General features: G+C 37.2%; 1 non-coding gene across 1 annotated transcript; it reads right to left on the minus strand.

The window, feature by feature from the left end:
• Window positions 1-7,558: 7,558 nt before the first annotated feature.
• Window positions 7,559-7,665, minus strand: LOC135152530 (small nucleolar RNA R71). Its single transcript, XR_010291705.1, has one exon. It is a non-coding gene; the product is annotated as a small nucleolar RNA R71 (small nucleolar RNA).
• Between the last annotated feature and the right edge of the window lie 7,148 nt (window positions 7,666-14,813).

The raw sequence follows: 14,813 nt of genomic DNA on the forward strand, positions 1-14,813 counted from the left end.
ATTCTTTTAGCTAAGTTGTCTTTCCCTCACTCAAACTTTAGGAGTAGTTGGTGTTTAGCATGTTTTCGAAAAGTATATATATGTAGTGTCTTTTAGATAATTTGAACGTAGTTAAGTAAGGTTGTTTTTTTTTGAAACTTGTATCGACCGATTTGTACTCTAAATTCCAAGATGACACACACTTTGCACAAGACCTTTGATGGAGAGATTGTCTAGTGATATTATTCGATACCTGAGAGAGAACCCACATGTTGAAACAATGTCGAATCGAACCTTTGCGAATAAAAAAAAAAAAAAGAAGAGAAAAGAAATATAGAAAAAAAGAAAAAAAAAAAAGAGAAAAAGGAATAACTACTTCAATACCCATTGTTCTTTATAGATAAAATCTTTAGATAAATGGGCAAAAGTAGATTGGCTAGTCTCGTTTTTTGGCCTTTGTTACTCGAGCAATTAAGTCCGTCGGGGGATTTCAAAACCTAGTGCCCTAAGACCGTTTGGTTTGGGAGTCACTGACCCAAAGCTCGCTACATGGGTAACATTGTTTGCCTAAGAAAACGGACAAAATAAAGTCAAGCAAAAAAAAAAAAAAAAAAAAAAAAAAAAAAGAGAAGAATAAGAGTTTGTGAAGTTTGGCTAGATATTTGTTTCGATAGAGATTGGGTCAGTTCGATATTGGTTGAAAAAGAGAAAATGTTCTTAGACAATTAGGATCCATCAAAGGCCTTAAATTACTTACACACCTTGGATTTCTAGTAAATTTTTGTGTCGATTCAAGTGGATTAGAGGCAATTGTATCTTGATTATTAGTAGATGAGTCTTTGAGTCGTATTTTCCTTAAAAACGCTTTTTGTTAACACCAACGAAATTAGAGTAGAGTCGAGTAGACACTTGCTAGAATGTCTCGAAGATTTTATGGGTATATCTTCTGTAAACCCTTAGGAGACAAAACTCCTCTTGTAGAGATCGTCTACGAGTTTAACGGGTTGGTGAACCTAAAATCACCCGTCACGCCTACGAAAAGGAGCCTAGGAATCGCATCTAGTTTTCTTAGTTTATTTTATTTTCTTTTGATTTTTACTCGAGGACGAGCAAAAGATTGGTATGGGGAAGTTTGATTAGTCCATATTTTTGCATATTTAAGTGCCTATTTTTTGTTTATTTTCGTAGTATTAATCACTTATTTATTTTATTTCAGGAAATTGTAGGTAAATAAAGAAAGAAGAGAAAATGCAAGAAAAAGAAGAAAAGGGAAAAGAAAAGAAGAAAAAAAGAGTTGGCAACTAAGGGACACATGGAGGGCCACAATCTTCCCAACACACAAGGCACATGGATGGTCAAGATTGAGCCACCCTACCCCTAAACCCTAATTCTTTAGTTATAAATACCCCCTTATCTTTACTTGTAAGGAGTAACCTAGCAACCTAGGATTTCATATTTTTAGTAGCCTCTCTTTTATAGTCTAGATCTAGTTTTAATTTGTATGCTCTCTTCTCATTTTGTAAACACTTTAATATTTTAATGCAAAGTTTTATCTTTTGTTCTTACATTCTTGTTCTTTATGTTTACTTTGGCTATGAAATCTTCCTCTAACTACAAAAGGTTCAAATTTGTTTGTAGATTGGAAGGAGCCTAACTATATGTTTTAAGCTTGCATTTTTTAGTATTTAAATTGAGCCCCTTTTAATTCTCAATATTATTAGTGGGTTCAATGGTTTAGTATTCTAGATTTTGATTTTAGCTTGTAGTTTGATGGGGTTTTGTTAGAGACTTGGTAGATAAGCTAGTTTTGAAGTTTTGTGTGATTTGGAGTTAGTTTGGTATGCTTTGGTGTTTCTCTTTGTTCTTGATTTTGGGGCTTTTTGGTGTAAATTTTAGTTTATGATTTTGAATTGAGGTTAGTGGGTTTTGGTTAGTTATATTTTATATAGGCTAGATTTAAAGTTTGGTGTATTTTGGAGTTGTTTTGGCTTGATTTGGGTCTTGTTTTGGTAAGAAATGGGTAGTTTAGGGGTTATTTAGTGTAGAACTTAGTGTTAAATTTGGTTTAGAGGTTAGTGGGCTTTTATTTGTTATACTCGGAATAGTTAGATTTTCCGGTGAAATCAATTTTCCGGCGAGATTTAAGTTATTCCGGGCAATCTCCATTGATTCCGATGATATGCTATATAACTGTGTCGTGCTGCTTACTGTCTGTCCGGTTAACCTCGCGTCGCAATCTGTTTTTTATTATAATCAGTTTTTTTTTTAAACATCGCGCGTGGGTAGATTAAGGTAATGGTTGGTTTGTTTTTTGACCCTGCGAGCCCCACACAGTCACACTCACCTTCACATTTCTTCTGGTTTTCACGACTAAACAGTCTCGTCCCCTGTCTGTTTATTTTACTTGTCGCGCACTTAGTTTCTGTTTTTAGTTTTATTTTATTTAAATCTTAGGTTTTTCTAATCTGTTTTTAATTATCATAGTATATTTTAGATTTTAAATTAAATTTTAGAAAAGTCAATCTCCTCAAAATCTTATGGTCTAATTTGATTAAGTTAAAAATTAAGTTTTCGCGAAAATAACTTTAGTCCTTGGAACGAATCTTATATTACTAAAACGGGATCGTGCACTTGCGATTTTTAGCACATCACTTCACTTAGATAAAATTACATGGCATTGGATATTTACAATTAGTCATCCTATTCTACCCATCCGTTGATAATTCCCAAAGACAAGAAATATAACAATTACAACTGAAATTTGATAAAGATTCTAAGTAAGACATGTTACAAAATGTTTATGTTATCATCAAAAATTATTGATTCCTAACAGTTATTATCATTGAGTATGAATGTGTGTTGGTTTGACAATATCTTTTTAGTGAGATCGGGTTTATTTGTATATGTTGTTTAATATTTTTCTACAAGTATGCGGTTTGCACGTTAATTGATATTTTTCACCAAGTATGCAGATGACATGCTAAAGAATTCTATTAATCAGATGCATGAGTTTACATGAACTGAGTTATCATGATTATTGATTTATTTGTTTTTAGAAAATGAATAAGTTATATAAGATTCTCAAAATATATAACCACAAATCCATACATATGTTGTTTAAATCCTGTCGTGAAAATATGTTTTTTAGTCATGCATAATAAGAATACTCTAAACGTAAATATATTTTTATTCTTTTTTAAATATATTGTATATTTAAACACCAAATTTGGAATAAATCAAATATATGGTAGTTAATATCAACATTTATGTTTTGAAGTTAACGTCCCGTGCAAGGCACGGGTAATTCTCTAGAAATATTTTTTACGTATATTTATATGGTATTCACTATATTGTTGAATATAAGTTATATATGTTAATCAACTATTAATGTGTATGATTTATATATAAAATGTTACTAATTTGCGTAATATTGGTAAGTTAAATCATTAAGTGAATATTATATTTTCTTTTCTACGTTGTGTAATTTGTATTCATCAAATAAATACATAATTTGGACCACCATATACATAATTTATTGATTATTTCTTTATATAATATTTTATTGGTTTACCTGCTGATTGATTAAAATTTTATTAAAGTCATTTGTTCAATAATTTTGAGATTAGTTATTGGAGTTTTCAATTTCTTAATTTAATTTCATTTCTTTATACAAGCTTCTTGGTTTAGTGTGTTTCCCTTCTCCACTCCTTAACTTATTGAATTAGTTAATCTAAGATTTTTCATATTAAGGATTGTAGACTTCTCTTATCCTAGACTACTCATTCAAATGGTAGGCTTCTATGTTCCCAAATTTCTTGAAATAGTATTGCAAACTTTTTCAATCTTAAACTCCTCAAATAAGATTATTTTTTACTTATTCAAGATTTGCACTGACTTCTCAAATTAGAACTTCTCCAATATCATGAACTTCTTGAATTTTAATTTTAGAATATTTCCATCTTCACTTTTGTGATTCAACTATTTTTTAAACTTCTTCACATCTGCGTAACATAAGATTGGTTGATCTTCTCACAAAATTATTATATTAGCTTAATCATAATGAGTAACAAGATTTTTCAGCGAATAGAGTTCACATAAATAATGCATAATATTATAATATATATACATAAAAAAAATTTAAACATATGGTTGTACCAGATACTTTACACATTTAAATATATGTCGTGGAATTGTGAGTTGTATGTGTATTTAAATATATGTGTACTTATTTATTTTGTACTTGTTAACGGAGGAATTTGGTAGTTAACAAAATTTGAGGTTCGTGGCCGGAATCAAGATCTATAATGGTGGCTGAGTGGTGGCGATGAATTTTAGGGGTGGCTGAGATTAGGGTTTCGAGTTGCCTCCATGTGCTCCCAACTCGTTTCCCCCTAATTTGCCTACGTACCCCTATATTTATAGGGGATCAAGCCAGTACGTAGTTCTTTTCTCCTTAAAAAACCTAAACCTAATAGGATAAGGCTTCCTCTTCTGCTATCTTCCTCCTGAAAGGGGCCCAATACGATGAGGCCTAGTCTTGGGCCTTGTAGACTCTCGAGCACCCAAGACTTACCCCAAATGCAAGGACGCTTCTCTACTCCCCGACAGGGACAACCCGCCAGACTACAGAGATAGAGCCTTCCAGGGTGTATCTTCAAGAAGGTTCCACAAGCTCCCCGACAAGGACAACTCGCCAGACTACAGAGCAAGGCCTCCTCTAATCTTCATTCTCTATCTCCCAAGGAGGGCAACTCCTCAGACTACAAGGTAGAGTCTTCGACAAGTTAACAGTAGGATCTATACACACCCAAGGGCGTCCCCCTAGGTAAAATATGTCCACTTCTGCCCTTCAAATGACGATCTTTCTCTGTAAGCTTCAACTTGGCGCGCCCTGAATATAAGGCGCGCCCAATCTTCTTGAAGTGGTCTCTTCTGACTGACATGGCTAGCTTGGGCTTGGTCCACTCCTGAGCCCATCATAGTCTTCTTTTATGGGCCGGGTCTTCATGGTGATTTTTGCGTATAACAACTACCCCCCAGATCTTGGTGGCATTGAAGATGTCCACGAGATCTTGATGTCCTTCATCCCCTGAGATGTCCTATCTTGGTTGTTCTTTGTTGATGGAGAAGATGTTGATGTTCTTTAAATAGGCGCTATATGTTGAAGAAATTTCCTCTGAATCCGATGTTGAAGAAGTTGTTTGAAGATGACAATGATTCTGCCTAACGGAAGTGAAGGCAGTGTTTGCTTGATAGAGACAATGACGAGGTTGCTGAGGAAGAGGCCGCGGAAGCCGAGGCTGAGTTGATGAAGATGAGGCTGCGGAAGCCGAGGCTAAAGGAGAGGCCGCGGAAGCCAAGATTGAGTTGATGAAGATGAGGCCGCGGAAGCCGAGGCTGAAGGAGAGGCCGTGATAAGTGGTATTTATACACACTTATAGGCCTTCATTTCCACTTAAATTGGTTGGTTGTACTTAAGTGTTTAGTGTCTTTTGATGTGTTTTTAGTGTTTTTCTGTGCAGGTCACGAGTTGAGGTGATGAAGTGATTTTCTATCATTTTAGGTTGTTTTTGGTGCATTATTTGCAAGAATAGAGAATTGTGGATTCATCACGACTTGGGATTTTGTGGGTACATCTTCTACAAACCCTCACGAGAACACACTCGTCCACTAGAGCTATCTAGGGGTTTAAAGGGCTTGTTGCATGTGCTAAATGCAACCGTGATCACCTACGGAAGTGGTACTAGAGCGAGGAAGGGCATGCACGCGAGAACGAGCTAAAAAACTAAGAAACGGGCTGCCAGTGGCAGACAGTAGCGTGCCCGCGCTAAAGCTTAGCGCGCCCGCGCTAGCTACTGTCCCCACTAGCGCGCCTGCGCTAGTTTAGCGCGGCCGCGCCCAGCAGAAGTGTCCCGGGCCGATTTTTGAAGCTTTTCTGATGGATTTTAGCAGCGGTCGAGGCCCGGTTGACTTGGTCAATGTATTTTAATTTCTCATGTGAAAAACCCTAGCCTCCAAGTAGTTTTTTTTCGTAGAATATCGGATTATAGTTTTATCAGTTTTTCTCTTGTAATCAAGCACATTATCAGTTTTGTATTGGATCGTTCTTCGCGAGGAAGTGACAGTTTCGAGCGAGATCGTGAACATCAAATCTGTAACGTTGTGTTCTTTATTATTAATTCAAGTACTTTTATTCCGCTTAATTCTCGTCTTTTATTTATCATGTTTTCATTAGAACCCATGATGTCGATTAGTTCGATTATGAACTAACCGCCTTCATGGGATTCTAATGGATTTATCGATGTAGTCTAGTAAAGAATATTAATTGCTGATTTTGTGACGTACGTTGATTTCTTTGCATGAGCCGTGCTTATTCTTCTTAGGAGCGTAGCTAACTTCTAAGTTGTTTGTTAATTCTTTCTGAAGCGAGAGTGGATGATTGAATTTAGAACTATGCCATGTAAACATAGGATTATGTGAATGAAACATAATTTGTGGTAGACTTGAACTATTTTTATCACCCTGTGTAATCACGATAGACGACCTGTTATTAAACCTCTCTGCTTACACTACCGCTATAGAGATATAGGGTCTGAGCTTTGTTGGTGTCCATGAGATTTCTGTCTTAATTGCGGATTTTGATTGGTATGATATGTGTGCAACGAGAGTTGGCATGTATTACTTTCGTGTTGTCTGATTGGGATCAATAGTCGCATGTTAATCAGTAATTTCAATTCTAGATGAATTCGATAATGAAGTTAGAATCCCATGTGTTTTCCTATTCTGAATTTGATTAGTAAATTTAGTTATTAGTATAAAAGAACACATCCTTGTTAATTGTCTTGGCAGTGAAAATTACTCATACATTGTTGCATAGGTGCGTATGCTTAATTCACCAGTCTCTGTGGGAACGAACAAATATATTACTTATGATCACGTGCGCTTGCGTGTAGATTTTTGCGAACAAGTTTTTGGCGCCGCTGCCGGGGACTCGGTGTTAATTAATTAGTTTATGTACTTGTCATCAGTGTGCATTAAAATTCACTGACTAGGATTCTATTCTCTTCTCACTTTTCTTCTTTTCGTTATTTCAGGTACTTGGGTCGCGTTTATGCTAACACGTTCTAAAGCTCGTAAGGAAGCAATTGATTCATCTTCTTCTTCTTCTTCTGATTCTGAAACAATGACAGAACCTGAAGCACAACCAGACAGTAAGGCATTGAAGGATTTCTCTATGCCAAAGATCGATGATATCCAGTCAAGCATTGTCAGGCCTGCAATCGCAGCCAATGCCTTTGAAATCAAACCAGGAACTATTCAAATGGTCCAGAACTCAGTACAGTTTGGGGGTTCTCCGACAGAGGATCCTAATATGCATATTCGGGATTTCATTGAGATCTGCGACACTTTCAAGTTCAATGGTGTTACTGACGATGCCATCAAATTGAGGCTGTTCCCATTTTCTCTAAGGGATAAAGCTAAGGGATGGTTGCATTCTCTTCCTGCAGGATCTATTACGACATGGGAAGATCTGGCTCAGAAATTTCTTACTAAGTTCTTCCCTATGGCCAAAACAGCTGCAATCAGGAATGCTATCACTCAATTCTCTCAGTTGTCGGGTGAAACTTTATGTGAAGCTTGGGAACGCTACAAGGAGATGCTTCGAAAGTGCCCACATCATGGGATGCCTGATTGGATGGTGATAAATTGTTTCTATAATGGCTTGGGACCTCAATCGAGGCCAATGCTCGATGCAGCATCAGGTAGAGCTCTATGGGCTAAGAACTATGATGAGGCTTATGAGTTGATCGAGATGATGGCTGCGAACGAATATCAGAATCCTACTCAGCGTTTTCATCAGGGCAAGGCAACAAGAATTCTAGATGTTGATGCTACTACAGCCTTGATTGCTCAACTTAAGGCTCTTACTATGAAGGTGGATTCCTTAGCTAACTTGGGAGTTCAGCCACCGCCTATTGCTTGCGAGCTTTGTGCGGGTGCACATTCTTCTGATCAGTGTGCTATATCTAGTGAATCCGCTCAGTTTGTGAGCAATTTTCAGAGATCTCCGTAGCCAGCTCAGGCTACTTATCACCCGATTAATCAGAATCATCCAACTTTCGGCTGGAGCAACAATCAGAACTTCATGCCACACCCGCAACATCAATTTCAGCAGCAAGGAGCTAGACCTTTCAATCCTTCTGGTTTTCAACAACAGTTTGCACCGAAGCAGCAATTTCATCCATCCGGATTCCAGCAACAAAATCAAGGGGTGGCTGGACAGTCTTCCAATGAAAGATCTGAATTGGAAGAATTGAGGTTAATGTTTAAAAGCCAAGCGGTGTCAATCAAGACTTTGGAGAATCAGATTGGGCAAATTGCTAATGCGTTGATAAACAGACCACAAGGAACCCTTCCTAGTATTCCCGAGGCCAATCCGGGTAAGAAAGAGATGAAGGAACAGGTACAGGCTGTCACCTTGAGGTCCGGAAAGGTTACGAAGGATAAAGAATCAGCAACAGAGCGAAGCAAAGAAGAGAGTGATCGACGGGTTGAAACACCCGTGCTCTCATCTGAGTCTGATAGTGGAAAAACTGTTGTTGAAGCTGACAAGAACAAAATCAACGAGGAAGCAAGCAAGGAGTCAGCCGAAAAGTCTAGCCCGAAAACTGATACTGGGGTCAAGCAAGTATATCCACCTCCACCTTTTCCGAAGAGACTTCAGAAGCATAAGCTCGACAAACAATTCGCTAAATTTCTAGAGGTTTTCAAGAAACTACAAATCAACATACCTTTTGCGGAGGCTCTAGAACAAATGCCGAGTTATGCTAAATTTATGAAAGGTATTCTATCTCGGAAACTCAAACTTGAGGAATTGGAGACTGTGGCTTTGACCGAGGAGTGTAGTGCGGTGCTGCAGCAGAAATTGCCTCCGAAGCTGAAAGATCCGGGAAGTTTCACAATCCCGTGTACCATTGGACCATGGTCATTCGACAAGTGTTTATGTGACTTGGGAGCTAGCATTAATCTGATGCCATTATCTGTCTTCAAGAAACTTGGTTTGCCGGAGCCAAAACCTACAACCATGTACTTACAACTGGCTGATCGGTCCATCACATACCCGAGAGGTATAGTGGAAGATGTCTTGGTTAAGGTGGATAAGCTCATCTTCCCTGCTGATTTTGTCATTCTAGACTTCGAGGAGGATGAGAAGATTCCCATTATCTTGGGAAGGCCATTCTTAGCTACAGGCCAAACTTCGATCGATGTGAAAAAAGGAGAGCTTACAATGAGAGTTCAAGATCAGAGTGTCACTTTTAAAGTGTTCAACGCAATGAAATTTCCAACTGACGAAGAAGAATGCTTTAAGGTGGAGCCAATAAAAGCTGCAGCTCATTCGAAAATTGACCAGAGGCCGAAAACTGACATCTTGGAAAGGGTTCTAACAGGTGAAGCTGAATTCGGAGATGAAGAGGAAGTAGAGAAACTTCAGTTCTTGAATGCATCCCCATGGAAAAGGAGGTTCGATATGCGATTCGAGTCTCGTGGATTAGTAGAGTTTAAAAATTTTCAGGAGCATCTTAAACCATCTATTGAAGAAGCTCCTAATCTCGAACTCAAACTACCACCGGATCTCTTAAGTGAGGTGCAGTTTAGAAGGTTGTCACGGCGCATAGATGACATGCATGACATTCACCGCCGTTTTGCAGAGAATTTGACTCAAGCTCTTGGGAGTGCTTTTCGAGCCATTGGTGTTGAGGTTGATTGGCCAGTGTTTGGAGATGGCATGGTGTCTCGACCGCCTGATCCTCCACCCGAGGAGGGTGATCCTCCCGACTTCTAGGTACATTCGATCCTTTTTATCACCTTCAATGGGGACATTGAAAATTTTAAGTTTGGGGGTGGTAATCTAAGGAAGAGCATGTTATTGTAATTTTGTTTATTATTGCATGTGTTAGTTAGTACATGTAGTTCACGTTTTTTTTATTTTGTTTTGATTATTTCTCACGTTTTTTTCTATTTTTCTCAATTTTTTTTATTTTACATGTTTAGTAGTAATTGTTGTAGTTAGTATCACGAGCATTTGCATGAATTATGAAGTTAAGCCAAGTTAATTGCCTATGATGAGTTATGTGCGTAGTTCTTGATTAGTAATTTCAATTGCAATGCTAGGTTAGTACTTGGAAATTGCTTGTGTTGGAAATTGTAATTCACATATGTTCTTGAGATAGGATTTAGACGAAATTCCATGAATTCTAGGATTGAATTGAGCACCCTTCAGCTTAGGCCTGTAAATCTTAAGTTTGGGGGAACTGAGGAGTAGATATACCTTTCTAGAAAAAAAAATAAAAAAAAAATAGTAGTAAATAAAATTCACTAGAAAAATAAGTGGTAGAATTAACTAGGTTGAGCTCATTAGTACTCGAGTAATTAAGTCTGAGGGGACTTTGTGCCTAACAACCTAAAGCCCTTCGTGGTTTGGGATTGTTGACCCAACACTCGCTACATGGGTACTAGTGCATAATTCTTTAGGGATCTCAACCATTGCACGGTTAAATAAACCACTAGAATAGAGTGAATAATTGGTGTGTGAAGTCTTGTGGTGTTCGTAACGCATTTACACTGCGAAGCGCTCTGACCTTAGACCGAGCAATTAATCACCAATAAAAAAAATAAAAAGAAAAAAAAATAGTGAATAAAATAGAAGGGTGTGGACATTCTTTGGGACCTTGGCTTTTAGTTGGACTTGAGTGACGGGGTGTTAGTTCTAAACTTTTACGATTCTTGATGGGGATTCTGTGGAAGTAGTAGTTTTTGTCTTGTCTCAATAAAAGAGCATGCTTGCACACACTGGCACTCCACACTTGTAAATAGAGGAGTAATTGACTTAGTAGCGAGAGAGATGAAATTCGAGAACATTAGCACAATCTGAGGTATTATAATTGGCAAGGCAATTACTTCATAGTTCACTCATTCATCACGTAGTTGCATTCATGCATTGCATTGTATTATTGTATAGTGTCGTTGACGCTTGAGGACAAGCATCAGTTTAAGTTTGGGGGTGTGATAAGTGGTATTTATACACACTTATAGGCCTTCATTTCCACTTAAATTGGTTGGTTGTACTTAAGTGTTTAGTGTCTTTTGATGTGTTTTTAGTGTTTTTCTGTGCAGGTCACGAGTTGAGGTGATGAAGTGATTTTCTATCATTTTAGGTTGTTTTTGGTGCATTATTTGCAAGAATAGAGAATTGTGGATTCATCACGACTTGGGATTTTGTGGGTACATCTTCTACAAACCCTCACGAGAACACACTCGTCCACTAGAGCTATCTAGGGGTTTAAAGGGCTTGTTGCATGTGCTAAATGCAACCGTGATCACCTACGGAAGTGGTACTAGAGCGAGGAAGGGCATGCACGCGAGAACGAGCTAAAAAACGAAGAAACGGGCTGCCAGTGGCAGACAGTAGCGCGCCCGCGCTAAAGCTTAGCGCGCCCGCGCTAGCTACTGTCCCCACTAGCGCGCCTGCGCTAGTTTAGCGCGGCCGCGCCCAGCAGAAGTGTCCCGGGCCGATTTTTGAAGCTTTTCTGATGGATTTTAGCAGCGGTCGAGGCCCGGTTGACTTGGTCAATGTATTTTAATTTCTCATGTGAAAAACCCTAGCCTCCAAGTAGTTTTTTTCGTAGAATATCGGATTATAGTTTTATCAGTTTTTCTCTTGTAATCAAGCACATTATCAGTTTTGTATTGGATCGTTCTTCGCGAGGAAGTGACAGTTTCGAGCGAGATCGTGAACATCAAATCTGTAACGTTGTGTTCTTTATTATTAATTCAAGTACTTTTATTCCGCTTAATTCTCGTCTTTTATTTATCATGTTTTCATTAGAACCCATGATGTCGATTAGTTCGATTATGAACTAACCGCCTTCATGGGAATCTAATGGATTTATCGATGTAGTCTAGTAAAGAATATTAATTGCTGATTTTGTGACGTACGTTGATTTCTTTGCATGAGCCGTGCTTATTCTTCTTAGGAGCGTAGCTAACTTCTAAGTTGTTTGTTAATTCTTTCTGAAGCGAGAGTGGATGATTGAATTTAGAACTATGCCATGTAAACATAGGATTATGTGAATGAAACATAATTTGTGGTAGACTTGAACTATTTTTATCACCCTGTGTAATCACGATAGACGACCTGTTATTAAACCTCTCTGCTTACACTACCGCTATAGAGATATAGGGTCTGAGCTTTGTTGGTGTCCATGAGATTTCTGTCTTAATTGCGGATTTTGATTGGTATGATATGTGTGCAACGAGAGTTGGCATGTATTACTTTCGTGTTGTCTGATTAGGATCAACAGTCGCATGTTAATCAGTAATTTCAATTCTAGACGAATTCGATAATGAAGTTAGAATCCCATGTGTTTTCCTATTCTGAATTTGATTAGTAAATTTAGTTATTAGTATAAAAGAACGCATCCTTGTTAATTGTCTTGGCAGTGAAAATTACTCATACATTGTTGCATAGGTGCGTATTCTTAATTCACCAGTCTCTGTGGGAACGAACAAATATATTACTTATGATCACGTGCGCTTGCATGTAGATTTTTGCGAACAGGCCGCGGAAGCCAAGATTGAAGGAGAGATGAGGCCGCAGAAGCCAAGGCTGAAGGAGAAATGAGGCCACGGAAGCCGAGGATGAAGTAGAAGAACGTGCCTTCTACCACGTCTTAGATGAGGATGAGGCGCGCCCTTCTTATCCAAATCCTTCTTCTAATCTGTATGATCACCCCCCAGTTTCGGAGTATGAGCTTGACTTGAAGATGCAGGTTGGAGAATACAGTGCTTATGACGCGCCCTGTTAGGGGAAGGTGCGGCTCTCGAGAATTTCAAGAGGACCTGCATAAAACTTTACACATACAGAAAATTGTAATACAAAATAGTAAGAGTTTTAGTACTTACCTCGTGACGTGCCCTGTTAAGGGAAGACACGTCTTGTAAATATCCTATTCCTTATCCATTCACATTATTTTCATCCTACAAAACTTTCAACTAACGAGTATATTAGAATTAAAATACTAGTTAATACTTAGAAACACGTCCATTTAGAAATTTCTTCTCTGCAAAACAATCAATTGAAACCACTGGTATCCTAAATATTAGGTAGCACCTCTAAGCAACTCATGTTGGGAAACCTGCACTTTTATGCTAAGAGCAAGTTATTATAAATAAAATATTAGGGGTTAAATGCAGAGACACGATATATCTTAATTATCAATAATTTATATGAATTTGTAGAATATATAAAGCAACAATACATTTATAACATAATAATGCATGGCATAAATTTATATAAAATTGCAAAGTAGATAAATTAAAAGAAAAAAGTAGGAAACTTATCTTCATTGTGTCAAGTTCGGAAACATATATTCGAAAAGATTCCATGCTTTCACCTGCCCTATCTGCACGTATCACAATTCAAAAGTCTCCGCGTACATCTTTTAGTACCAAATTAATTTAATCACGTACGTGTATCACACAATAATTAATATAATAATATATGTCACATAACAAAATCCTATGCATGAGCTTAAATTAATATACTATGAAAAATAAAATAGAAATTAAGAAAAACTTATCTTTAGCCAGAGTTTTATAATTATGCGACTGGGCTATATAGCTAGCTTGTGTGCCAGCCTTCTCTTGATCTAAATTATATGAGAATATACCATCAAATTTCTTCGACCCCATCATCTTCCCTAATGGTGGTATTCCATGTCCTCTGCGGTCATCAAGATTTTCTTTCCCTGCAAAATATTAGTTCCTACGGATGCGACTGTGTCTATGAAATCTATTAGTTCATGTCCAAGTTGTAAATGTTACATACATACATAATGTTAACATGATTCATGCATATTAATAAATATAAAAATGCATACAACACTTTTTATTAGAAAATACATTTTTTTAAAAATATAAGGTATAAGCTTCACCTAATTTTATAATATACAAATAATTTTTGTGCATGACATACGGATGTGTAATTAAAAAATCTAAAAGAAAGAGAAAGACGACTTAGCTTTTATCTTTGGGCTGCAGTTAGATTGATTTAATTCTCCTCATGTTATAGATTACTCTTTAATCCGGCGTACAATCGTCAGTTAATCGGTGCATAAATCACCACCGACAGAACCTGCATATATATAAATCAAGAATCTTCTGCACATATTGATATTAGTCTAGCCAGGTTAGTCATCAATAAATATTAAAATCAATAATCATGAATAAAAATTAAAACATGTATAATAGTAATTATAACAAGTTCTAGACATGCGCCCTTTATGCCAATAAACTATTTTATACGTAAAAACTAGTGACACAATTGACGCATGACTTTAAAGATATATTTAACATGTCACTGCATAAAATACATTAATACTAAATTATTCGAAATATTAAATAATTGTACCTCACTTGGGATCTCGATGATACATAATATCTTTCGTACCTGGCATATCTCAATACTGGTTTCATTATCTAAGTAATTATGAGAATTAATATAATAAATAAGAAAAGAAACACTTATCTTAATTTTGTACCGAGCCAAATCTTTTTGAACCAAACAAGGACTGTAGTCATACTTTGCTCTGTATCACCCAGATAACTTATTGGCTTTCTTTTCGTCATCCTGTGCTCGTCCTCACCTTCATTAATTTATGTACCTTGCTATCTTGCTGACTTGCTATCTCTTATCTTTAAACGTGGCCGGCCTTTTTTTAAATCTGGGGCCTGACTTTCGTATTATTTCCATCCGCTGCTGCTCTTTTTTGCGT

This window comes from Daucus carota, chromosome 4 (assembly GCF_001625215.2).
Source record: "Daucus carota subsp. sativus chromosome 4, DH1 v3.0, whole genome shotgun sequence".
Classification (NCBI taxonomy): domain Eukaryota; kingdom Viridiplantae; phylum Streptophyta; class Magnoliopsida; order Apiales; family Apiaceae; genus Daucus; species Daucus carota.